Source organism: Macaca mulatta, chromosome 2, assembly GCF_049350105.2.
Source record: "Macaca mulatta isolate MMU2019108-1 chromosome 2, T2T-MMU8v2.0, whole genome shotgun sequence".
Taxonomy (NCBI): domain Eukaryota; kingdom Metazoa; phylum Chordata; class Mammalia; order Primates; family Cercopithecidae; genus Macaca; species Macaca mulatta.
Window position 1 is genome coordinate 76005105 of NC_133407.1, and position 27688 is coordinate 76032792.

Below are 27688 nucleotides of genomic sequence, written 5' to 3' on the forward strand. Positions count from 1 at the left end.
CAAATGTCCATCAGTGACAGATTGGATTAAGAAAATGTGGCACATATACACCATGGAATACTATGCAGCCATAAAAAAGGATGAGTTTGTGTCCTTTGTAGGGACATGGATGCAGCTGGAAACCATCATTCTTATCAAACTATCACAAGAACAGAAAACCAAACACCACATGTTCTCACTCATAGGTGGGAACTGAACAATGAGATCACTTGGACTCGGGAAGGGGAACATCACACACCGGGGCCTATCATGGGGAGGGGGGAGGGGGGAGGGATTGCATTGGGAGTTATACCTGATGTAAATGACGAGTCGATGGGTGCAGCACAGCAACATGGCACAAGTATACATATGTAACAAACCTGCACGTTATGCACATGTACCCTACAACTTAAAGTCTAATAATAATAAATTAATTAAAAAAAAAAAAGTTTTCCTTGTAAGGATCACTGGAAACTCACTAGCTATTCAGAAGAATTTCTCTAGCTCTGAAAGTGGTATATTTCCATTTGAATTTCTGGTTTCGTTTTTGTAATATTTTCATATTGGCCTAAAGAGATGGCAATACTTACATTAAAATTTTAAGACTGATAAAAAAAAAAAGAAAGAGGTAGGCTAGATGCACATTTCTCAAAATTCCATCTTTAAAAATTAATATATTGTAGATAAAAAAAAATTAGAACATCCTACTCTAATATTTCTTTAACTGCACTGATGGAGATATTCAGGAATGAAATTTAACTTGAAATATTCCATAAAGAAGTAATGGTCCCAATATCTAATGATTTATCCCACAATTATCTGGGGATTTCACACTGCTAAAAGTTTTATAGGAAAATTAGCAGCTGGGAACTAATGTCATTCAGAGGACACATTCTGATCATCGGAGGGCCCTTGATTTTTGCAACTATGCTGAACCAAGGCTGTATAAAATGTACTCTTCGTAGCAGATGCCCTAAACAGCTTTGGAAATAAGGAAAAGTAAAATAATAAACTTAGGTTAACAATCAAAATACTCAACTGAAGAAAAACTTTTTTTTGACATCATGTTAAGTTCAAGAAGAGAGTTATCTAATTATTGAAGAAAATAGAAATGCTATATTTCTCAGCTTTGTTCTTGTAACGCTGTATTTCACTTGCACTTTTACAATTCATTTTCTTATTTTCCTTTTTTCTTACAAACTTTATATTGCTTTAAAGTTAAAAGTTCAGATTTTGAAGAAGTTAGCCCTTTGACATTAAGAATTATTTCTAATGTCCCTCCAGTTTCTGAAGAAACATCACAGTAACTTCTAATGATATACCTTTTCATGCCAAGTGGCAGCTTTTATTCAACTGTGATTCACATTAAAAGCAGGAGTTGCTCTGTTGTTAATGAAGTTTACTAAATTTGCAATTTTAAGTGAGTTAAGAATACTAATATGTTTTAAATCAGCCTACTAGTGTTAGCTTGAAATAATAAATATTTCATTTTTGGTACTTATTGTAGGAAAATAACTATGATAATTAAGACACACATCAAGTATCTTAGAGCATTAAGACAAGCCTTAATCCAAAGGCCAGTGCTTGAGGGACAGACCATTATGTAACATTCTCTCACTGAGATGCCTAGATCCACACCTAGATCGACCTTCCTAGCTTATGCATAAAGGCTAGGTAGTTAAAGGTGCATAAATAAGAGGGAGTGTTAGAGAAACGATGATGGCAGGAGGTGTAGTAACAACAATATGAACCTAAGTCATAAGCAGCATTATTGCCTTGGGGGAAGAAGATGCCAAAAAAAAATATTCAAATCCATTTCACTAGATGCAATTTTTACTTAACATGATATCAGAGCTGGAATAGTGCTTGGATGGTACTACTGCTGGCCAACTTCCATTCAATTCCTTAGATTAATTTTTCTATTCTTGAATTTTCATTCTTTTGATTCAAGGACTCCTGCTTTGTTGAAATAAAAAAAAACCACAGGGAAGGGTAATGCATTAGGTAATCTACAGCGATTTTCCAATAGGATTTACTTGTTAAATGGTTACTTACCAACTGATGCTTGAGTCAGTAGCTATATCTTACAAGAGGAGATAAGCAGACATGAATATGATTCCTTGCTTTGCTTTTTATTAAAGGAGCATCCTAGGCAAACTTAAGTATTTGAGCTTACGTTTCATGATTTACACAAGAGATGAATTGTTTTGTTAGTATGATGAATGATGCTATTAAATACAGTTATATGAAAGAACTAGAAGGACTTGTTTAATACAATAGGTAGTAAAAATATATTGGTTAAATTTATTTAAAAAATACCAACAAAACAAAGTTTATATATTGGTGATGTTTGGAGCATAGAGTATTATTCTGAAAGACCTTGGAAGACCTAATGAAATGAGGCTGATGGAATAAGCTGAGGCTTGTAGACCATATGACACAAATATAAATATATTGTGCATTTGAAATATTAGCACAGAGGATGAAATATACTGGAAAATATAATAGACAGTTTATCCTGGGGAAGTGGAAACACATCTTAATAAATAAACTCAGGCACACAAATGATAATATTTCCTTGTTTAAAATTATGTCCAGCTTAATCACAGAACTTACTATAGCCATCCCTTAATCTTTGAGTTTGCACAAAAATTTTGGAAGCTCAGGTTGTGCCCCCCAAATAGTAAATTAACCTCCAATTTCCAGTCTGTTGCAATAATTGATGATGGCTGTTTTGTCCAGGGCACTTTGTGCCTGGAGTAGTGTCTACTCCACCTCTGTGTCACCCTTGAAGCATGGTTTATTAGTTTCTCATTGATGCCATAAGAAAATACCACAAACCTTTTTGGAGGGCTTCAGTTCCACAATGGTGAAGAAGCAAGCTAGCTTTATTCCTCACCACAGAAAACCTAAAACAGTTATGCAATTATACAGTACCAATATTATCACCAGCAATATTCCAGAACTAAAATGTGAAGATGAGACAGTTCCCAGGACCACAGAAAATTGAGAAAAATCCTGAATGGTATTGCCTAGACAAAAAGCAATGCTAAAAAAAGCCAAAATTAAAAAAATGGGATCTGATTAAACTAAAGGGCTTCTGCACCGCAAAATAAACTATCATCAGAGTGAACAGGCAACCTAAAGAATGGGAGAAAAGTTTTGCTATCTATCCATCTGACAAAGGGCTAATATCCAGAATCTACAAACAATGTAGACAGATTTACATGAAAACAAACAAACAACCGGTCAAAAAGTGGGCAAAGGATATCAACAGACACTTCTCAAAAGAAGACATCTATGCAGCCAGCAAACATATGAAAAAAAAAGCTCATAATCACTTGTCATTAGAGAAATGTAAATCAAAACCACAATGAGATGTCATCTCATGCCAGTTAGAATGGCCATCATTGAAAAGTCAGGAAACAACAGATGCTGGAAAGGATGTGGAGAAATAGGAATGCTTTTACACTGTTGGTGGGAGTGTAAATTCAACCATTGTGGAAGACAGTGTGGCAATTCCTCAAGGATCTAGAACCAGAAATATCATTTGACCCAGCAATCCCACTACTAGGTATATACCCAAAGGATTATAAATCATTCTACTATAAAGACACGTGCACACATATGTTTACTGTGGCACTGTTCACAATAGTAAAGACTTGCAATCAACCCAAATGCCCATCAATGATAGACTGGACAAAGAAAATGTGGCACATATAAACCATGGAAGACTATGCAGCCATAAAAAAGGATGAGTTCCCATCCTTTGCAGGGACATAGATGATGCTGAAAACTATCATTCTCCGAAAACTACCATAAGAACAGAAAACCAAACACTGCATGTTCTCACTCATGAGTGGGAGTTGAACAATGAGGACCCATGAACACAGGGAGGAGAACATCACACACTGGGGCCTGTCAGGGGGTGGGCAGCTAGGGGAGGGAGAGCATTAGGAGAAATACCTAAGATAGGTGATGGATTGATGGTTGCAGCAAACCATCATGGCATGTGCATACTTATATAACAAAACTGCATATTCTGCACATGTACCCCAGAGCTTAAAGTGTAATTAAAATAATAATAATAATAATAATAATAATAAATGAGAAACTCTTAACAGATGGTAGTGGAATTAGATTTCCATATCTGAGATTCCCCTCTCCCCATTCAGCCTGTCATCAATGCACGAAGATTTGCTCCCAACTCATGGTTTCTACACTGAAAAAAGTGAGATAGAAGTGGACAATGAGTCTTCACACCACTTTGGGTTCTCTGGCAGCATATTGCCCCTGCCTCAATTCCAGGAAGCAATGCAAATACCTGAAGCAAAAAAATGTGTGTGTGTGTGTGTGTGTGTGTGTGTGTGTGTGTGTGTGTGTGTATTCTTGAGGAAAGCAGAGGAAGCAGGACTACTATCCTCCGCCCTGGAAATTGTGCCTTGTGACTTAGCCAAAGGCAAATCAGAGTGGCTTTTCAGTTGCACACACTTTAGAAGATTTGTTCCACAGGTCCCCTGGGCACAAATACCTAGCCTGCCTTCCCACATTGCAAGGAAATCCCCTTTGGAGCTTTCTCATTTGGAAATGGCAGCACTCCAAACCTTTACTATAGGTGAGGTGAACCTGGAGTTAAGGCACAGCCTAGAGCCTAAAAAGGAAGCAGCCCCCAGCAGTAAAGAATCCTTAAACAAATATATTCAATAGCCATCAAAACAAGCAAGACAGAGAATACTGTAATCAGTATCTAATCATTCACTACAAAGATATAGATGTACATTTGCATAAAAAATCAGAGAGGGAAAATAGAGAACCGTGATCTCCCCAAATGGACAAAGTAAGGAACCAGTGGTGACTCTCATGAAATGGTAGTGTGTGAGCTCTCTGACCAACAATTCAAAACTACAGCTTTAAGGAAACTCAGTGACTTCCAAGATAACACAGAATATCAATTCACAAATTCATCATGAAAAATTAACATAGACATTAAAATAATTTTTTAAATTATACAAAAATCTTGAAAAGAGAAGTACATTTTATGACTGAAAATTGTATTAGAGGCTCTAACAGCAGAAAGAATCGAGCAAAGAAAAGAATTTGTTAATTTAAAAACAGGTTATTTGAAAATACACAGTCAGAAAAGAAAAAAATAATGAAAAGGAATTAAGATTGCCCACAAGATATAAAAAATTACCACGAATGTCCAAACCTAATAATTAGATATTCAAGAGCGAGTTAAGCAAAAGCAATGCATAGAAAGCTTATTCAAAGAGGTAATAAAAGAAAACTTTCTAAAACAAGGGAAAGAAAGTAATATCCAGGTATAGGAAGGGTAGATGTCAACAAAGAGATTTAACCCAAATAATACTACCCCCAAATTTGTAATATTCAAACTGTCCAAAGTCAAGGACAAAAGAGGATACAAAAAGTCAAAATGAGAGGGGATGACATTAAAGTGTAAAGTTTTAAAATATTTTTTGTTTCTACTTGTTTTCCTTGTAATTTAAGTTCTTATCTCTTTAAAACAATTTGTTATATGTATGAAATGTTTATGCTAATCCTCATGGTAGCCACAATAGAAAAATTTTTTATGTGTTTCTGCATGTGAGATGGGTCTCCTGAATACAGCAAACTAATGGGTCTTGACTCTTTATACAGTTTACCAGTCTGTGTCTTTTAATGGGACCATTTATTCCATTTACATTTAATGTTAATATTGTTATGTGTGAACTTGATCCTGAGTCAAGACCCATCAGTTTACTGTATTCAGGAGACCCATCTCACATGCATACACATATATAGGCTCAAAATAAAGGGATGGAGGAAGATCTACCAAGCAAATGGAGAACAAAAAAAAAGCAGGGGTTGCAATCCTATTCTCTGATAAAACTGACTTTAAAGCATCAAAGATCAAAAGAGACAAAGAAGGCCATTACATAATGGTAAAGGGATCAATTAAACAGGAAGAGCTAACTATCCTAAATATATATGCACCCAAAACAGGAGCACCCAGATTCATACAGCAAGTCCTCAGAGACTTACAAAGAGACTTAGACTCCCATACAGTAATAATGGGAGACTTCAACATCCCACTGTCAACATTAGACAGATGAACAAGACAGAAGGTTAACAAGGATATCCAAGAATTCAACTCATATCTGCACCAAGCAGATGTAATAGACATCTACAGAACTCTCCACCCCAAATCAACAGAATATACATTCTTCTCAGCACCACATCTCACTTATTCCAAAATTGACCACATAATTGGAAGTAAAGCACTCCTCAGCAAATGTACAAGAAGAGAAATTATAACAAACTGTCTCTCAGATCATAGTGCAATCAAACTAGAACTCAGGACTAAGAAACTCAATCAAAACTGTTCAATTACTTGGAAACTGAACAACCTGCTCCTGAATGACTACTGGGTACATAATGAAATGAAAGCAGAAATAAAGATGTTCTTTGAAACCAGTGAGAACAAAGATACAACATACCAGAATCTCTGGGACACATTTAAAGCAGTGTGTAGAGGAAAATTTATAGTACTAAATGCCCACATGAGAAAGCTGAAAAGATCTAAAATTGACACTCTAACATCACAATTAAAAGAACGAGGGAAGCAAGAGCAAACACATTCAAAAGCTAGCAGAAGGCAAGAAATAACTCAGATAAGATCAGAACTGAAGGAGATAGAGACACAAAAAACCCTCCAAAAAATCAATGAATCCAGGAGCTGGTTTTTTGAAAAGATCAACAAAATTTGTAGACCGCTAGCAAGACTAATAAAGAAGAAAAGAGAGAAGCATCAAATAGACGCAATAAAAAATGATAAAGGGGATATCATCACCGACCGCACAGAAATACAAACTACCACCAGAGAATAGTATAAACACCTCTATGCAAATAAACTAGAAAATCTTGAAGAAATGGATAATTTCCTGGACATTTACACTCTCCCACAACTAAACCAGGAAGAAGGTGAATCCCTGAATAGACCAATAGCAGGCTCTGAAATTGAGGCAATAATTAATAGCCTACAAACCAAAAAAAGTCCAGGACTAGATGGATTCACAGCTGAATTCTACCAGAGGTACAAGGAGGAGCTGGTACTATTCTTTCAGAAACTATTCCAATCAATAGAAAAAGAGGGAATCCTCCCTAACTCATTTTATGAGGCCAACATCATCCTGGTACCAAAGCCTGGCAGAGACACAACTAAAAAAGAGAATTTTAGACCAATATCCCTGATGAACATCGATGTAAAAATCCTCAGTAAAATACTGGCAAACCGAATCCAGCAGCGCATCAAAAAGCTTATCCACCATGATCAAGTGGGCTTCATCCCTGGGATGCAAGGCTGGTTCAACATACGCAAATCAATCAACGTAATCCAGCATATAAACAGAACCAAAGACAAAAACCACATGATTATCTCAATAGATTCAGAAAAGACCTTTGACAAAATTCAACAGTCCTTCATGCTAAAAACGCTCAATAAATTCTGTATTGATGGACCGTATCTCAAAATAATAAGAGCTATTTATGACAAACCCACAGCCAATATCATACTGAATGGGCAAAAACTGGAAGCATTCCCTTTGAAAACTGGCACAAGACAGGGATACCCTCTCTCACCACTCCTATTCAACATAGTGTTGGAAGTTCTCGTTAGGGCAATCAGGCAAGAGAAAGAAATCAAGGGTATTCAGTTAGAAAAAGAAGAAGTCAAATTGTCTCTCTTTGTAGATGACATGATTGTATATTTAGAAAACCCCATTGTCTCAGCCCAAAATCTCCTTAAGCTGATAAGCAACTTCAGCCAAGACTCAGGACACAAAATTAATGTGCAAAAATCACAAGCATTCTTATACACCAGTAACAGATAAACAGAGAGCCAAATCATGAATGAACTCCCATTCACAATAGCTTCAAAGAGAATAAAATACCTAGCAATCCAACTTACAAGGGATGTAAAGGACCTCTTCAAGGAGAACTACAAACCACCTCTCAGGGAAATAAAAAAAGACACAAACAAATGGAAGAACATACCATGCTCATGGATAACAAGAATCAATATTGTGAAAATGGCCATACTGCCCAAGGTAATTTATAGATTCAATGCCAATCCCATCAAGCTACCAACGAGTTTCTTCACAGAATTGGAAAAACTGCTTTAAAGTTCATATGGAACCAAAAAAGAGCCCGCATTGCCAAGACAATCCTAAGTCAAAAGAACAAAGCTGGAGGCATCACACTACCTGACTTCAAACTATACTACAAGGCTACAGTAAGCAAAACAGCATGGTACTGGTACCAAAACAGAGATATAGACCAGTGGAACAGAACAGAGTCCTCAGAAATAATACCACACATCTACAGCCATCTGATCTTTGACAAACCTGACAGAAACAAGAAATGGGGAAAGGATTCTCTATTTAATAAATGGTGCTGGGAAAATTGGCTAGCCATAAGTAGAAAGCTGAAACTGGATCCTTTCCTTACTCCTTATACGAAAATTAATTCAAGATGGATTAGAGACTTAAATGTTAGACCTAATACCATAAAAACCCTAGAAGAAAACTTAGGTAATACCACTCAGGACATAGGTATGGGCAAGGACTTCATGTCTAAAACCCCAAAAGCAATGGCAACAAAAGCCAAAATTGACAAATGGGATCTAATTAAACTAAAGAGCTTCTGCACAGCCAAAGAAACTACCATCAGAGTGAACAGGCAACCTACAGAATGGGAGAAAATTTTTGCAATCTACTCATCTGACAAAGGGTTAATATCCAGAACCTACAAAGAACTCAAACAAATTTACAAGAAAAAAAACAAACAACTCCATCAAAAAGTGGGCAAAGGATATGAACAGACATTTCTCAAAAGAAGACATGCATAGAGGAAACAGACACATGAAAAAAATGCTCATCATCACTGGCCATCAGAGAAATGCAAATCAAAACCACAATGAGATACCAACTCACACCAGTTAGAATGGCGATCATTAAAAAGTTAGGAAACAACAGGTGCTGGAGAGGATATGGAGAAATAGGAACACTTTTACACTGTTGGTGGGATTGTAAACTAGTTCAACCATTATGGAAAACAGTATGGCGATTCCTCAAGGATCTAGAACTAGAAATATCATATGACCCAGCCATTGCATTACTGGGTATATACCCAAAGGATTATAAATCATGCTGCTATAAAGACACATGCACACGTATGTTCATTGCGGCACTATTCACAATAGCAAAGACTTGGAATCAACCCAAATGTCCATCAGTGACAGACTGGATTAAGAAAATGTGGCACATATACACCATGGAATACTATGCAGCCATCAAAAAGGATGAGTTTGTGTCCTTTGTAGGGACATGGATGCAGCTGGAAGCAATCATTCTCAGCAAACTATCGCAAGAACAGAAAACCAAACACGGCGTGTTCTTACTCATAGGTGGGAACTGAACAATGAGATCACTTGGACTCGGGAAGGGGAACATCATATATCGCGGCCTATTATGGGGAGCGGGGAGGGGGAGGGATTGCATTGGGAGTTATACCTGATGTAAATGACGAGTTGATCGGTGCTGGTGAGTTAATGGGTGCAGCACACCAACATGGCACAAGTATACATATGTAACAACCTGCACGTTATGCACATCTACCCTAGAACTTAAAGTATAATAATAATAAAAAAAAATTGTAATAGATTTACAAAATTTAGCAGCAAATTGGAACATATTATTAGAGAAAATTGTTTAATTACAAAAGAAAGGAAAAGAGGAGTTACAAAATCAGAACACAAACAATATAATGACAGTAGTGTTTACTTATAAACAATGAAAAGAATGCAAGTGGGTGCAGTTCTCCAATTAAAAGGCATAAATAAGCTGAATGGATTGAGATAACACCCAACTATATGCTGCCTACAAGAAGGCCAGTTCACCTACAAACATTGACTGAAAATAAAAGGATGAAAAAATATATTTAATTCAACTGAAAACCTAAAAAAGCAGTAATTGCTATATTAGTCAAATAAAACAGACTAAAAATCAGATTGTACAAAGAGATAAAGAAGGTAACTGTATAATGATAAAGAATTCAATTTAGCAAGAACATATAACAATTATAAATATGTATGCATACCACACCAGAGCTTCCAAGTACATAGAGCAAACATTAAGAGATTGACAGGGAGAGATAAACTGTAATATAATTATAGTGAGGAATTTAAGAGCTTACTCTTAGTAATGGACAGATCATCCAGACAGAAAATCAACAAATAAGTATCAGAGGTAAGCTATACACTAGACCTAATATATCTAACTGACATTTACAGAATATTTCACACAACTGCCACAGGATTTAAATTCTTTTCATCAGTACATGGAACATTCTTCAGAATAGACCACATATTAGGCCACAAAACAAGTCTCAACAAATTCAAAACAGCAGAAATCATATCAAATATATTTTCTGAGCACAATGGAAAAAACTAGATATCAAAAACAAGAGGAACTTCTGGAACTTCATAAAAATTTAAAAATTAAACAACATGCTCCTGAATGATCAATGAAACAATGAGGAAATAAATAAATAAACTAAAAATTTCTTGAAACAAATGAAAATGGAGATATAACATAGCAAAATCTATGATATACAGCAAAAGCAGCAGTAAGAGGAACGTTTATAGCAATAAATGCCTATATCAATAAATAGGAAGACTTCAAATAAACAACTTAATGATGCACTTCAAGGAATTAGAAAAACAAGAACAAATTAAACCACAAATTAGTAGAAGGAAAGAAATAATAAAGATCAGAGCAGAAATAAGTAAAATTAGGACTAACAAATACAGAAGATCAATGAGACAAAAAGTTGATTTTATGAAAAGATAAACAAAATTGACAAAGCTTTACTTAGATAAAGAAAAAAAAAAAGAGGAAAGACCCAAATAACTAAAATAATAAATGAAGAGACATAATAACTGAAACAACAGACATACAAAATTCATTAGAGATTATTATGCCAACATATGGAAAACCTAGAAGAAATATAGATAAATTCTAGAATACATTCAACCTATGAAGATTGAACCACAAAGATATAGAAAACCTCAATAAATCAATAACAAGTAATGAGATCAAAGTCATAACAAAAAGCCTACCATCAATGAAAAGCCCAGGACCTGATGTCTTCAGTTCTGAATTCTACCAAACATTTAAAGGATGATTAATACCAATTCTACCCAAACTCTGAAATCAGCAGAGGAGGGAATACTTCTAAACTCACCCTTCCAGCCCCACTTTACCCTGATACCAAAATTAGACCTGGACACATCATAAAAAGAAAACTGCAGGCTAATATCATTGATGAACATAGACGCAAAAATCTTCAAAAAATACTAGCAAACTGAGTTAAACAATACATTGAAAAGACTATTCATCATAGCAAAGTGGGATTTAATCCAAGGATGAAAGGATGGTTTAACATATGTAAATCAATAAATGTGATACTTCATATTAACAGAACCAATAACAAAAAGTATGATCACCTCAATAGATGCAGAAAAAGCATTTGATAAAATTCAGCATACCTTCATGATAAAAACTGTCATCACACTGGGTATAGAAGGGAGAAATCTCAAACTAGTAAAGGTCATATGTAACAAATTCACAGTTAGCATTGCACAGAATGGGGAAAAATCAAAGGCCTTTTCTTTTGGAACAAGACCAGGATGCCCACTTTCACTACGTTTATTCAACATAATACTGGAAATCTGGCCAGAGCACTTTAGGCAAGAGAAAGATTTGTGCATCCAAATGGAAAGGAGTAATTCAAATTAGCCTTGCTTACAGACAATATGATCTCATACTTAGGAAAACCTAAAGACTCCACCAAAAACCTCTTAGTACTGATAAAAGAATTCAGTATGGTCACAGGGCACAAAATCAATATACAAAAGTTAGTGGCATTTACATATGATAACAGTAAACAATCTGAAAAGTAAATCAACAATGCAGTCTCAATTACAATATCTACAATTATAATACCTAAGAATCAATTTAAGCAAAGAAAAGAAAGATGTATACTTCTAGGAAAACTGTAACACTGATAAAAGATACTAAAGAGCATGAAAACATCCAAAGATATTCCATGCATGTGGTCTGGAAGAATTAACATCGTTAAAATGACAATAATACCCAAAGAAATTTACAGATCCAATACAATCTCTATCACAATACAAAATACCAGTAACAGTCATTGCATAAATAGAAAAAATACTCTAAAATGTATATGGAACCATGGAAGTCCCCAAATAGCCAAAGTAATATTGAGCAAAAAGAACAAAGCTGGAGAAATCACAATACCTTATTTTAAGTTATATTACAAAGTTATAATAATCAGATGAACATGATACTGGCATGAAAATAGACATACAGACCAATGGAACACAATAGAGAAGGCAGAAATACATCCCAGTGATATGGTTTGGCTGTGTCCCCATTCTAAATCTCATCTTGAATTGTAATCCCCATAATCCCCATGTGTCAAGGGTGGGACTAGGTAGAGGTAATTGGATCATGGGGGTTGTTTCCTCCGTGCTTTCCTCATGATAGTAAGTCTCATGAGATCTCATGGTTTTATAAGCATCTGGCATTTCCACTGCTTGCACTCTCTCCATCCTGTTGCCCTGTGAAGAAGATATCTGCTTCTCCTTTGCCTTCTGCCATAATTGTAAGTTTCCTGAGGATTTCCCAGCAATGCAGAACTATGAGTCAATAAAACCTCTTTCCCGCCAGGTGCGATGACTCGCGCCTGTAATCCTAGCACTTTGGGAGGCCGAGGCGGGTGGATCATCTGAGGTCAAGAGTTCGAGACCAGCCTGGCCAACATGGTGAAACCCCATCTCTACAAAAAATACAAAAATTAACCAGGCGAGGTGGTGTGCACCTGTATACTAGCTACTTGAGAGGCTGAGGCAGGAGAATTGCTTGAACCTGGAAGGCGGAGGTTGCAGTGAGCAGAGTTCACGTCATTGCACTCCAGCCTGGAGAACAAGAGCAAAACTACATCTCAAAAAAAAAAAAAAAAAAAAAAAAAGGAAAACAAAAGAAAATAAACCTCTTTCCTTCACAAATTACCCAATCTCCGATATTTCTTCACAGCAGCCTAAGAATGGACTAAGACAAAAATTAATTTTTGACAAAGATGCCAAGAATACATAATGGGTAAAGGAAAACCTCTTCAATGAATGTTGTTGAGACAACTGGATAGTCATATGAAGAAGAATAAAATTATTCTGTTATCGTACATCACTCACAAAAATCAACGCAGGATGAATGAAAGACTTAAACATAATATCTGAAACTTTAGAACTATCAGAAAACAGCATAGGGACAAAGCTCCATGCCTTGGTCTGAGAAATGCTTTTTTTTGAATGTTAACCAAAAAGCACATGCAACAAAAGCAAAGTATACAAATGGGATTACATCAAACTAAAAAGGGTCTGCACAAGAAAGAAAACAGTCAACAAAGTAAACACGCAACCCACAGAATGGGAGAACCTATTTGTAAACCACCCATTTCACAAGGGATTCATAAGCAGAATATTTAAGGAATGCAAAAAATTCGATAGCAAAGTCATCATCATCATCCAATTTAAAAACGTGCAAAAAATCTGAAGAGGCTTTTCTCAGAAAACATAAAAATGGCCAACATGTGTATGTAAAAAACACTCAAATGACTAACCATCAGAAAAATTCAAATCAATACTGCAATGAGATACCATCTTGCCCCAGTTAAAATTACTTTTATAAAAAAGACAGGCAAAAATAGATGCTGGCAAGGATGTGAAGAAAGGAATGCCATCATTCATACACTGTTGGTGGAAATATAAATGAGTACAGCCACTATGAAGAACAGTATGAAAGCTCCTCAAAAAAACTAAAAATATATCTACCCTATAATCCAGTAATTCCCTTACTGGGTATATATTCAAAATAAAAGAGATCAACATATTGAAACTATCTCTGCACTCCCATGTTTACTACAGCACTATTCACAATAGCCAAAATATGGAATTAACCTAAGTGCCCATCAATGAATGAATGGCTGGATAAATAAAATATAGCACATATAATAACCAATGGAATATTATTCATCCATTAAAAAAGAATGAAATTCTGTCATTAGCAGCTCAATGGATGGAACTGGGAGACATTATGTCAAGTGAAGTAAGCCAGATACAGAAAGACAAATATTGTATGTTTTCACTCATATGTGGGAGCTAAAAAATTTATCTTATGGACATAGAGAGTAAAATGATAGTTATCAGAGACTGGGAAGAGTAGTAGGAATAATGAGAGAGTTGGTTAATGGATAAAAAATATAATTAGATAGAGTGAATAATATCTACTGTTCAGTAGCACAAAAGAGGAACTATAATTAACAATAATCTTTTATATATTTCAAAATATCTAGAAGAGTGGAATTTCAATGTTTGTAACACAAAGAAGTAATAAATATTTGAGGTGATGGATATTTGGTTATTAAACTTTGCATGCTTGTATCAGAATTTCACATGTACCCCATTAATATGTGCAACTATTATATATTCATAAAAATTAAAAAAAAATTGATTAATGTTGAATTATATAACCAGAGAACAGGAATCTGCTGGGACCTCTGTAGATTTCTGCCTGTCACACATGGATATCTTGATAAGGCTGGAAACCTGTATGTCTAGGTTTTACCTCACCCATGCAGGTGCACAATAAAATCAATTCTGAGATTTTATCCTCCTCAAGGGTTCTTCAAGGAGATGAGAATCCTGCTAATCTGCACAACTTTATTATCATCACCTTGTAGGAAATCTATGCCCTCTCTCTTTCTCTTCTACTTTCCCAAGCATAATATTCTCAATGAGGTGAGACTACCATAAATAACTGTTAGAGATGGGTCTTTAGTTGCCTTGTGTTTTGTAAGTTGTAAATTCCCATGCCACCCATTTGCTTGAGACAAGAAAATGGAAAAATTCTGGCTACATTTCTGTAGTAAGAAAGTAGAAGAAAAGCAAATACAAATCAATATCTCAAAAATTATCTCACAATATTGGAAAAGTTGTGTTTTGGCATTTTTTTAATTGAAATTGATCTGAAATTATTGCATAAAGCAACAATTCAGAAGACTAAATCTTAAACTATGGCAGGAGACTAAATCTTAAAGTAAACTATGGAATAACCAGAATGAACAAAGAAGATGAAGGCAAAAAGAGTTCTTAAAAGATTAAGAAAGTGTTAAGTGCTTGTAATAGCTGTGACAGTTGCCATAGCAAAGTATCACAAATTATATAGTTTAAATAGCAGAAATTTGTCTCACAATTCGGGATGCTGGAAGTCTGAGATCAAGAGGCTGGCAGCACCATACTCTCTCTGAAGGCACTAAGGAAAGGTCTTTCATCCAATCTTATCCCTCCTGAAAAATGATACACAGTGAGGCCAGAATTAGATGGCAAAAATATAAACATGGGCACTTCTCAATCTAATTACTATTTTCTTTAAGTAGCTATGAACCTATCCATTTTGTGACTATGTTCTTACAGTTTCTCTCTCTAGAATGGCATAGCCCCAGCCGTGCGCAATGTAATACCATGCCTGTAATCCCAGCCCTTTGGGAGGCTGAGATGGGCGGATCACGAGGTCAGGAGATCGAGACCATCCTGGCTAACATGGTGAAATCCCATCTTTACTAAAAATACAAAAATTAGCTGGGTGTGGTGGCAGGCTCCTGTAATCCCAGCCACTCTGGAGGCTGAGGCAGAAGAATGGTTTGAACATGGGAGGTGGAGATTTCAGTGAACCAAGATTGTGTCACTGCACTCCAGCCTGGGCAAAAGAGCCAGACTCTGTCTCAAAAAAACAAAACAGAACAAAACAAAGCTACAGCCCCTTTCTGTCAGTATACATCTATACAATATTAAAGATTCAAATCAAAAGCCAGCTTTTTTTCCCCAAAGTGTTCCTTGAATTCTGCAGGCAAATTTAGAAGTTTATTTTTCTAATGTTGCCATAAAACCATTTAATTGTTACAATATTTTGTCTAGGGCACACGAGAATTTGGATTCCAGAGGCCTAGAGCTTGTCTGGAGTCTATGAACCATTTGGGAACTAATTTGAAGCTAATCCATTGTTGGAGTTTAGGCATGTACAGACTTGCTTAATATACATGAAGAATGCAAAGAACATAAGACAGTGACTCTGCTGTCTTTCCTTCATATTGCACAGTATACTTTGCTATAAATAGAAGTTTTACTTCGTAGGGTAGCACAAATCCCTTTCAATCAACCTCATCCCCATCAACATGCCATGGTGCTTACAATTCCCTGTATTTGATTTTCTTTGGTAGAGCACTGTCTCCAGAAATTCTGTTGAAAGACATACAAGTTTTCCGAGAAACTGTACATTTCCAATTATGTTTGTATGTATCTCCTCTCCCTCACTCTTCTTCCACTAATGATGCTAAAGCTTTATTCATACAACACTCATGGTTTATGAAGTATCTCTTCACCAGCTTTATTAAATGTTGATGATACCATAAGAGTTATTTTCTTAGAACTCTTATGAACATTTCAATTCTATGCTCGTCATCAAATATTTTCCAATATTCTACTGGGCAGTACCCAAATCTCTTTTGAATTCATACCCGTATAGCCTACGTTGGAGCTATACCAAATAGTTACTTTAAAAAAAAAGATTTACTCTTCAGTTATTAAAGGATGCTTCAGAATCATGTGAGAGGCATGTTAAACACAGATTGCTCATTCCCACTCCTGTAGTTTCTCATTTAATAGTTCTGGGCTGGGCCCAAGAATGTGCTTTCTAACAAGCTACTACATGACGCTGATGCCCCTGATTCTGGGAGCACAAATTTGAGAACCTTTTCTCTCAATATTTGGATCTCCATTTATTTATTCTTGATAAATTTTTTAGCATTGCTCTTCCTTCTATTTAGTTTTTCTTTTTTTAAATATGTCAAATGACACTTTCCTGAAAGTAGAAAGTGTTTTCCAGAAAAAAAAAAAAAAAAAGTTCTTTCCTTTACAAATACACCTTTTTAAAAAAAGCATTTTGAGACATATTTCTGTTGCTCTTTCAATAACACATACATGTTAAAAAACATTTTGAGACATATTATTATAATAGTCGTTAGATATTTTTCCAATGTTTGGTTTTATATGTCTTTTACATCTTGATAGATATTTTTTAGGCAATTAATCCCTAGAAGCCATCTTGTATCTGGCAGACAGCAGATACACCATATCATCAAATGTACAAATAAATGATTGGATGGGAGATAAAATTATAGATAGATAGATAGATAGATAGATAGATAGATAGATAGATAGATAGATAATCTGACACTAGCCCTTTAGCATCATTTAGGATGGATTAATTTATCACAACTTCTAGTATAGAATATAAATATCCAAGAAACAAAATCTTCCAATTTTGGAAGAAGACAGAATACTAATGCTGAACAAAAAGGGTTGTTTGGGCAAGGACAGCCTAAGTACAAGCCCTAAGACATAAAAGTCAGAAAGATACTGGTAGGACATGAACCCATATGGAAAGGGCATACGAAAGGGGGATAAAGGGTAAATAAAAATATACCTTCCACCACCTCTCAATGTGTAGCTGTTTCACTTTAGTCAGGCAGGAACAGTATGAAAATACTGTCAAAAGCTTCAGAAAGCAGGATTTTTCCAGATCTCCCCTCTTTTTCTGAGTTGGGATACCCCTTTTATATTTAAACCATAAATATTGAGCTCTCATCATCTTACTCATTGTTTCAGATTCAACTGGTCTTCAAATAGACTACAACTTGAATGACTCAGATGTGAAAATGGAAGAGATTTCCACTCAAAATATTTTCTAGGCTTACCATTTATAGTAGATAGGCAAATTAGCAGAATGTGATAATTGATCATGTAGGGGAAATTATTCTAGATGATAAAAACAGACATTTATTTATTTTAAAATTTAACTTGAAAATATTTGTTGTTTATGCTTCATATTCATAAAGGTTATCAATAAATCAGTGAGAAATGTTGTGCTTGAAATATTCAATTTTCTTGCATTCAAACGATGTGATAACAAAACAATTACTTAACTTTCTTCAGTTACTCTTGTCAGTTACTCTAATGTTTCTTCTTATTTTTCTCTAATATTTTCATCAGGCTGGTGATGAAAAAATATATATATACCATTGAAGACAATGCATTCCACTCTTAGCAGCATCTGCTACTTTGACAACTGAATTTAGAATTTTTTTTTTTTTTTTCTGAGACTAAGTTTCGCTCTTGTCTAGGCTGGAGTGCAATGGAGCGATCTTGGCTCACCAAACCTCTGCCTCCCGGGTTCAAGCAATTCTCCCGCCTCAGCCTCCTGGGTAGGTGGAATTACAGGCATGGGCCACCATGCCCGGCTAATTTTGTATTTTTAGTAGCGACGGGGTTTATCCATGTTTTGTGGGTTAGGTTGGTCTAGAATTCCTGAATCACATGATCCGCCCACCTCGGCCTCCCAAAGTGCTGGGATTACAGGCATAAGCCACTGCCCCCTGCCAAGACAATTTTTAAAATTCCTTTTAAAAATTATAGATTTATTTTACATGCATTGTTCTACACTGGATCAACTAAAAAATAGTCACATAAAATTTCCTAGGAGATCAGTAACAAAATCTAGGTCATTTTCTGAGCATATATTTTAAAAATAGAGGAAGCTAAAAATGACCAGAATCAGAACAAACTGTCTCAAAGAGTTAATTTACGTATATAATAAAAGGCTTTCTGTCTCTTATTTAACCAGAACTTTTTCTTGACTTCTCTCTCCCTCTCTCTAATATATATATAGAAATATATATATTATTCATATGTAAAAATAGATATCTGTATAGATAAAATAATATTTTTATAGTCATTTATAAAAAATTCATATGGATAAAAGGTAAAAACAGTCTTTTATTCCACATACTATGCAAAACACTAATACCTTTCTGGGCATTATTCTACTAAAACAGAAAATATGGTTGACCAATAACTATTCTTGTGATATCATATGTGTGTGTGTGTGCGCGTGCATGTGCAACTGTTGTGGTAGAGAAATGATAATTCAAAAACTGTTTTAGAAGCTGGAAGACAAAGTGGATTTAGAAAAAACAGTGGGGTTGAAATATGTGCTCTTCTATTCACTATGCAAGCTTATTGCACATTCATTTTCTTATCTGTAAATTGAGGTAATAATATCTAATTTGCATATTTTATTTGAGTAAATATTAAGATAATATAAGTATCCCATCTCACAAAAATTATTCAATAAGTAAAAACTTTATTATCATCATTTTCAGTATATAAATAATTATTACATACTTTGCCTCATACCCCCAGTATTTCTGCTAAATCCTGTGCAGAAAGGGTTGATTAAAATTCTTCTTAATCAAACTATCTACTAGTATTACATACTTGAGAGAAAGAACTGCAAGAAAGAACAAAGGAGGTATGAAATATCAGTTATTTTTACAGTACCATAGTGTATATCTGAATTTGAGGATCTCCTTGGCTGACAGCATCTAGGAGAGAACGCACTACAAAATAGGTTAAAAGTAATCAGAGGTAAAAGCTATCTCTACATGCATCATTTTAGGACATATTCATGAAGACACCAATTTGAGAAGCTCTATTTTACTAGGCTAAAAAACAAACAAAATAGGAATGTAGCTGAAATTCACAAACATACAAACTCATCATGTATTTTACCACTTCCACAGCAATTATCCTTTTCCTGGCTTAGCTCTTTCTTTGCTCTTTAAATATACACTTTTAATTTGAACCTAAAAGTTATTTCATTAAAAATATGAAGAAAACAGTAAAAATTGAACCACACCATAATTTACCATAGGACATATATCCACTGTTTTATGCATCCTTTTTATTTTTTAAATATTTTTATTTTAGGTTCAGGGGTACACATGCAGGTTTGTTATATACATAAACTCTTGTTGAGGGGGTTTGTTGTATAGACTATTTCATGACCCAGGTACTAAACCTAATATCCAGTAGTGATTTATTCTGCTTCTCTCCCCACATCCATCACTCTCCACCTTCAGGTAGGACCCATTGTCTGTTGTTTCCCTGTTTGTGTCCACGTGTTCACATCATTTAGCTTCCACTTAAAAATGAAGTCATGCGGTATTTTGTTTTGTTTCTTCATTAGTTTGCCAAGAATAATGGCCTCCAGGTCCATCCATGTGCCTTCAGAGAACATGATCTCATTCTTTTTTATGGTTGCATAGTATTCCATGGTATATATGTATCACATTTTCTTTATTCAGTCTACCATTGATGGGCATTTAGGTTGACTCCGTGTCTTGACTATTGGGAATGGTGCTGCAATGAACATACATGTGCATGTCTTTATGATAGAATGATTTATATTCCTTTGGGTTAATGCACAGAAATGAGATTGCTGGGTCAAATAGCTTCATTTTTATAAATACTTGCTACAGTAGCAACAAAGATAGAATGAACATATAATGAACACCACTGTATTCACCTGCAACATCTGAATGACAAGTTAGAACACTAATAGGAGCTACAAGCTTGTGTTCATTAACCTATTAAGATAGCATTATAATTTGGTTCTGCTTTTTTTTCCCTTTAGTTAGGTATGACAGGACTCATACTAAGAAATATCTTTTTATTTATTTTTATTGGAAGAAATTGAAACTAGGATAGTCTACATATATTAATTCGAACTTCCTGTAGTTTCGTGTAACTAATTTTACACTTTCAAAGTAAACATGATGAATGGGATTTTTTTTTTTTTTTTTTTTGAGACGGAGTCTTGCTCTGTCGCCCAGGCTGGAGTTCTGGAGTGCAGTGGCGCAATCTCGGCTCACTGCAAGCTCCGCCTCCCGGGTTCACGCCATGATGAATGGGATTTTTGAAAAGTCTGCAGGTTCTGGCAGGTTCCAGGGCTAGGGTAGAGGGTTAATATTGGGTAACACCAAAGAAAGCAATGATAATTTCATTTTTTAATTAAGCTATCTGTAGACATTTTGCCTTATGGTTACCCTCCCCCACAAAAAAAGTCTCAAGTTTTCTCATGAGAATGCAAATTTGAGTCGTCACATTTAGCAACACTTAAAAGGATTTTAATCCAGACAAAAAATAACCTCCTTGCAACAGGAACAGCAAGAAGTCTCCCTCACTTACTTAATTTCCCCATGTTCTGCTTCTAATGATATAACTTAGAGGAATCCTAAAATGGGAAAAGTACATTAGCCTGGAGGAGCAAGAAAAATAAACTGTGGATTATTTTTATTATATTTTCCATATGTTAATTGTTTTCTCTAGATTTTTGTTATTTCTAAAATATTTGGTATTCATTTCCTATCTCAGGGAAAATCAGTCTTCCAAGCTATCTCCTCGTCTTTTTTTCTTTTAAAAAAGAGTTTGTGAGATACAATTTATATTATCACAAAAATCAAAGGTTTAAAGAATCAATTTCAACAAACTTTTAGTACATGTGCATAGTTCTGAAACCATTACCATTAAAACCCAGAAATATATAGTTTTAAACATTGTTTTATAAAAATCTTGTTTTTTTAAAAAAAAAGTTAAGATAATAAAGGAGAGCAAATATTTATTAACGGACACTTTACAGTAAACTTCATACTTACCGTTTCAATTTTTCTTCATTTTTCTCATATGGATTTGATTTATTATTTTGCCTTATTACACTGTTAGAAAACCACTTCACTCTCACCCTCTCCCATTGTCAAATATTTACCCTTTTATAAGTTATAGGCTCAACAATATAATTTTATAGATACTGTATTATACAGTTTCTTTATAAACTATGTAAGAGAAGAAAGGAAAAGAAATGTGTAATTTTACTGTGCTTCGTATTACCTATATAATTACCTTTACTTTTCATTCTTTCATATGGATTTTAATACTTTTCATTTTTTCATATGGATTTTAATTACTCTTTTGTGTTGCGTCTTCACAGCCTGAAGAACTAGCTTAAGTATTTCCTGTAACACAGGTCAGATAGCATTTCCCTCCATGTTTTCCTTTTTTTTTTTTTTTTTTTTTTTTGAGACGGAGTCTTGCTCTGTCGCCCAGGCTGGAGTGCAGTGGCCAGATCTCAGCTCACTGCAACCTCCGCCTCCCGGGTTCACGCCATTCTCCTGCCTCAGCCTCCAGAGTAGCTGGGACTACAGGCGCCCGCCACCTCGCCCGGCTAGTTTTCTGTATTTTTTTAGTAGAGACGGGGTTTCACCAGGTTAGCTATAATCCCAGCACTTTGGGAGGCCGAGACGGGCGGATCACGAGGTCACAAGATCAAGACCATCCTAGCTAACCTGGTGAAACCCCGTCTCTACTAAAAAAATACAAAAAACTAGCCAGGCGACAGAAAACTAGCCGGGCGAGGTGGCGGGCGCCTGTAGTCCCAGCTACTCTGGAGGCTGAGGCAGGAGAATGGCGTGAACCCGGGAGGCGGAGCTTGCAGTGAGCTGAGATCTGGCCACTGCACTCCAGCCTGGGCGACAGAGCAAGACTCCGTCTCAAAAAAAAAAAAAAAAAAAAAAAAGAATGTTTTTATTTCACTTTAATATTTGAAAGATAGTTTTGGTGGCTGTAAGCTTCTCAGTTGGCAGCTTTTTGAATTTTTTTTCTTTAGAGTTTTTAATTTAATTTTTTATTTCAATAGGTTTTTGGGGAATAGGTGGTGTTTGATTACATGAATATCTTATTTAGTGGTGATTTCTGAGATTCTGATGCACCATCACCCAAGCAGTATACCCTCTACCCAATGTGTAGTCTTTTATCCCTTGCCACCCTCAACCCTTACTCCCCAGTCCCCAAAGTCCAATGTATCATTCTTATGCCTTTGCATCCTCATAGCTTAATTCTCACATATGAATGAAAACATACAATGTTTAGTTTTCCATTCCTGAGTTACGTCACTTAGAGTAATAGTCTCCAATTCTATCCAGGTTGCTGTGAATGTCATCTTTTTTTTTTCCTTTTTATAGCTGAGTAGTATTCCATGGTGTGTGTGTGTGTGTGTGTGTGTGTGTGTGTGTGTGTGTATCACATTTTCCTCATTATTCCCTCAAATACTCAAATATGTTTTCCAAACTCTTAGATTTCTTTTCTTCCTTGGGAACACCAATTATCCTTAGGTTTGGACATTTAACATAGTCCTAAAATTCTTGGAGACTTTGTTCGTTTTTTTTTTTTTAATTCTTTTTTCTTTGTCTTTAACAAATTGGATCAATTTGAAAGCCTTGTCTTTGAGCTCCGAAGTTCTTTCTTCTGATTTTTGATTCTATTGCTGAGACTTTCCAGTGTATTTTGCATTCTCTAAGGGTATCCTTGATTTCTTGAAGTTGTTATTTTTTTATTTATGCTATCTCTTTCAAAGAATAATTTTCCTTTGATATCCTGTACCATGTTTTTCATTTCTTTAAGTTGGACATTACTTTTCTCTAGTGCCTTCTTGATTAACTTAATAATGAATTCTTTTTCTGGCAATTCATCTTGGTTTGGATCCATTTCTGGTGAGCTGGTATGACCTTTTGGGGGTGTTGAAGAACCTTGTTCTGTCATATTACCAGAATTGTTTTTCTGGTTCCTTCTCCATCAGACTATGTCAGATGGAGAATCTGGGACTCAAGGGCTGCTGTTCAGATTCTTTTATTCCATTGAGTACTCCCTTGATGTAGAGTTCTCCCACTTCTCCTAGGAATAGCGCTTCCTGAGAGCTGAACTGTAGTGATCGTTTTTGCTTTTCTGGGTCTAGCCACCTAGAGGAGCTACCAGGCTCTGGGCTGGTACTAGGAAGTGTCTGCAAGGAGTCCTGTAATGTGGTCCATCTTCAGGTCTTGCAGTTGTGGATGCCAGCACCTGCTCTGACGGAGGTAGCAGGGGAGTGAAGTGAACTCTGTGAGGGTCCTCGGTTGTGTTTTTGTTTAGTGTGACTCCAGTTTAGTGTGTTGGTTGGCCTCCAGCCAGGAAGTGGCACTTTCAAGAGCACATCAGCTGTGCTCCTATAGGGGGGATACAAACTTGCCCAGGGACACTTGGTTAAGTATTCAGGTTTCTCAGGCAGTGGGCAGGGCCATAGAGCTCCCAAGAGATTATGACCTTTGTCTTTGGCTACTAGGGAGGGTAGAGAAAGACCACCAGGCCAGGGCAGGGATAGGCATGTCTGAGCTCAGCCTCTCCTCTGTCTGGGCTTGCTGTGGATGTGGGGGATGGGGTGTGGTTCCCAGTCCAGTGGAGTTATGTTCCCAGGGGGATTATGGCTGCCTCTGCTGAGTCACAAAGGTCAGCAGGGAAGTGGGAGAAAGCCAGCATTCACAGGCCTGCTCCCATACAAACTTCTGTCCTAAAGGCTGGTCTCACTCCCACCATGCCCCCCAAACAGCACCCTGTTTATTTCCAGGCAGCCAGTGACTAGAGTTGAGAACTTGCACAAGACCATGAGCATCCCATTGAGAAAGAAAGCAGAATCACCATTTTTTGTCATCTCTGGGAGCCTGTAGTGGCAATCCAGTTCCTTCAAAAGTCTGGATTATCTCGGCTTTCCTGATACGTTTCTGTGGTAGTTCTTAGAGCAAAAGTTCACAGTGTGAGTCTCCACATGCTGCTCTGTTCATCTGAGCAAGAGCTGCAAACTAGTCTTGTCTCCTATCCGCCATCTTAAACCCAATCCTCTTTTAGTGTTTTTTAATATTTCATTCTACCAAATTCTCCATTTCTGATTATAAACCATGTGTTGATTTTAATGAGGTTCCCTTGTATTGTTATGCAGCAAGTCGCTTTATTTCTTTATGTTCAATATTTTGTCTTTATTTTTGGGTTTCAACATTTTTACTATAATGTGTCTGGGTAGGTAGCTATTTGAATTTATTCAATGTCAATTTTATAGAGCTCTTGAAACTACAAATTCATATTTTCAACAAATTTGTGATGTTTTTAGCCATTTTTAAAAATATATTTTCTGTTCCTTCCTTTTCTCCTCTCCTAAAAATGACAAGTTACCATTTGTTGGTACACTTAATGGTGTCCCACATTTATGAGGTTTCGCTCATTTTTCTTTATTTCCTGCATTCCATTTTGCATAAATTCTATCATCAGGCTTGCTGATTTTTTTCTTCTGCCAGCTCCAACTTGTTACTGATAAAACATTTGTTATTGTACTTTTTAGCTTCAGAAATTTTTTTTTTTTTTTTTTTTTTTTTTTTTTTTTTTTTGAGACGGAGTCTCGCTCTGTCGCCCAGGTTGGAGTGCAGTGGCCGGATCTCAGCTCACTGCAAGCTCCACCTCCCAGGTTTACGCCATTCTCCTGCCTCAGCCTCCTGAGTAGCTGGGACTACAGGCGCCCGCCACCTCGCCCGGCTAGTTTTTTTTTGTATTTTTAGTAGAGACGGGGTTTCACCGTGTTAGCCAGGATGGTCTCGATCTCCTGACCTCGTGATCCGCCCGTCTCGGCCTCCCAAAGTGCTGGGATTACAAGCTTGAGCCACCGCGCCCGGCCTGCTTCAGAAATTTTAATTGATTTCTTTTTACATTTCAATTTTATATTAGTATTCTACTTTTGCTCATACATTGTTTTCCTCGTTTCCTTCAGTTCTTCATATATGGTCATCTTTAAGTGCTCAAGTATATTTAAAATTTAAGAGAGTTTATTTAAAATACTTGTCTATTCAGTCCAATGCCTGAACATCTTAAAGCAGTTTCTGTCAATTTAATTTATTCTATGAATGGGCTGTTTTCTGTTCCTTTTTATGTCTTGTACTTGTTTTTTGAAAAATTAGTGTTTTGGGTATTATAATGTGATAACTCAAGAAATCACATTCTTCTTCTTCCCAAGGGAATTCTGTTGTTGGAAGAAAGACTTGAGACATCCATTTATTTCATGACTTTTTGAATCATGTTTCAAAAGCTGCATTCCTTGTGTGTGGTCACTGGAATCTCTGTTCTGCTTTCTCCGTGGTCACATTGTTATTGAACAGAATTTTACTTAAATGCCTAGGTCAAAATAAAAGATACACAATAATCACTATTTTCTCAGTCTTTGCAGCTTGCTTCTGAGCTGGGGTACCCCTTTATTAAAGCCAGGCCTCATAAAACTCTGCCTTAGCCTTCACCAGCAGCTTGTGTGGAGCCCCCAGATCCATTGAAGATGCAGGGTTAAGATCCTCTCAGATATTTTCAAGCTATGCATCTGGCCTTGGGTATACATATTGTATTCTGTTTCCCCCATCATATGTGTTGCCCCTTCTTGGCTCTTGTTACTTCAAGAAACTTTCTCCTCCGGCTTCTCTTTCTTAGGCTTTTAAATCTGTCTGCTGCTGGCTTTCTCCAATATCCTCTTCCTCAAGCAGGCGCAGTATACATCTTTGAATTTTTCAACAGACACCACTGACAATACCCTGATACCCACTGAAGTACAAGAGAGAGGCAGGAAGCCAAAGACTAGCTTCTTTATCATTCAGGAAACCATAAGACTGGTGAAAACACATGGCCATAATATTTTAAGCATAAAGTTTATACTCGCTCCCTGGTTCCAGCAAACTATATTGGGAATGTAGGCCACCATCCACATGAACACAAACCCACTGGGAAATTGATGGATAGAAAGCTGGTAAGTGAAAATCCCACGACATTCTCTTACAGAAATTCAGCCGCCTTTTTCATTAGTCACCTGCCTGCTATACAGTTTGGATTAGATTCTATAGATTCAAAGTAGTTGATTATTTTAGTCTTTCCTGCTTAAACTTAAAAGTTCAAAGTCCAATGGTCTTATTTAAATACATATAAATCAGATATAGGTAAGACTCAGAATATCATCCTCCTGAAGCAAATTGCTCTCTAGCTGTGAATCTGTGAGATCAAAGAATTATATGCTTCCAAAATACAATGATGGCACAGATATAGAATGGACATTCCCAATCTGAAAGGGAGAAAGAGGAAAATAAGAAAGGTGTGACAAGTCCAACAGGGTAAATCAATCCCACTGGACATTAAGTCTTGAGAATTATCACATGTGGTTCAATACCCTGACATTCAGCCACATTGGAAAGGAGATCCTACCTTCTGGACCCATTATAGTGTAGATACTATCTGCAGACCCACTGGGGTCTCAGTATTGTCCCTGCAGTCTTTCCAGGCAGGCTTTAGGCCAGTAATGCTTTTGGCAGCCCAAGTCCCAAAACTTGGCCCAGTGACCTCTCTACATGGACCTCACTTCCACAGAGCTGTGTGCTTGGTCCCTGAAGCTCTTCCAGGCTCCCCTGGACACTCTCAATCCCACAGCTCTGTAGGAGGTCCTATCCCTTGAAATCTAGATTTCCACCCTGCCTGGAAAGACTACAGGGACAATACTGAGGCCCCAGTGGGTCTGTAGATAGGAACCGCACTCTAATGGGTCCAGAAGGTAGGATCCCCTTTCCAACGCAGCTGACTGTCAGGGTATTGAGGCAAATATGATAATTCTCAAGACTTAAGATCCAGTGGGATTGATTTACCCGGTTGGACTTGTCACAGCTTTCTTATTTTCCACAAAAAATTTGTTCAGAATTTATTTCGTACTTTCTGAGATCAAAAATGTCTCTCTAACTC